Source organism: Cyprinodon variegatus, unplaced genomic scaffold, assembly GCF_000732505.1.
Source record: "Cyprinodon variegatus isolate N-32 unplaced genomic scaffold, C_variegatus-1.0 Scaffold1458, whole genome shotgun sequence".
Taxonomy (NCBI): Eukaryota; Metazoa; Chordata; class Actinopteri; order Cyprinodontiformes; family Cyprinodontidae; genus Cyprinodon; species Cyprinodon variegatus.
The window spans coordinates 166544-167929 of record NW_015151911.1 but is presented as its reverse complement, the minus strand read 5'-3'; positions in this window follow the sequence as shown (position 1 = coordinate 167929).

The following is a 1386-nucleotide window of genomic DNA, read 5'->3' as shown; positions in this document are numbered from 1 at the left end:
GTAACACACACACACAAAGTACATTTTAGAGATATATATTAGTTTCCTGATCATTTTTATGTCTTACTCCGGTGAGTTGCTGCTCTCATGTTTGAATTGATATTCCTTTTACATCAAATAACGGATATCCAGTAACTAAAACTCTCTATAACAGTTTGGTTAGGGTTTAATTAGCTTTCTCTGATATACGGTATCTTACCATAGCAAAACTTTCTATTTTTCTCTTATCTATAGATACTTTTCTTTAATGATGTGCTGCGTTAGAGATCTCTGAGGATTATCTAATATAAAACAGGCCTGTTTCCTCACCTTATAATATATAACCTCTGGAGAGTTTTTTATTATTATTATATTTTATTTTATATCACCGAAGGCGTCTAAGAAAATTTGTACTGGTTTCCACTCTGGTGTTTTCCAATCCACTGACTGTTTAACCATGGATGGTGGATGAGCAGGGAGACTGTAGATTTTTGTATTGCTCCAATAATTTGGTACCAAATTGTCAATAGTTACCATTTCTTCTCCAAATGAAATGCTGTAATAACAGGACTGTCCATATTCTGCACGTTTGTGAAGGTTACTACTCTGCTATCCCAGCATTGCTTAAGACACTGTAGGTGATTCTAATCTGACCCCTTTCCTACCCCCACCTTATATTTATATAAAGGGTTTATATAATCATATAAAATTTACTAATGATATTTAAATCAATACGATGTTGCTATCATTAAATACTTCAGTTTAGTCATTCAAGCTATCTCAGTCTAGCTTTTTATTATTCCTTCTTTTTTCTTAAATCTTCATCATTCCTTTTAAGCTGATTTATGAGGCTGAACTATTTACTGAGCTGTCTGCCTAAAACCTGTGAACTGCAGGGCTGCTAAAGAGCCTGCTGCATGCCCCACCTTCTGCTAAGATAAGGTCCTTTGTTATCTGGACTGGACAAATGGAGCTTTTAGACTTTACTTTTTTCCTTCTTTTTCTGGTTACCTAAAATATTTTTTCCATCCTTTTTGTGTTGTGACCCATGGGGGGCCATGAGTCAAAAGGGAGGACTAGGAAATGGATGGATAAAAAGTGGTTAACAGTTAATTTTTCTCAAATAGCAACAAAGTTTTGGGAAGATTGCTTAATTGGTGCAAGTCACAACATTTCTAAAGGATAGAAAATGATGGGCCAAGGAGTCACAAAAACAGTTGATGCTCCATTTCAACATCTAATGATAGATTTTATTGAACTTATCCACAGCCTCATCACCTCCCGTATTGATTATTGCAATTCTCTTCTTTTTGGCCTCCCTCCCTCATAAATCTCTCCATAAACTCCAACTTCTTCAGAACTCAGCAGCTCGTGTCATCACCAGAACCCCCTCCTTCCATCATATTT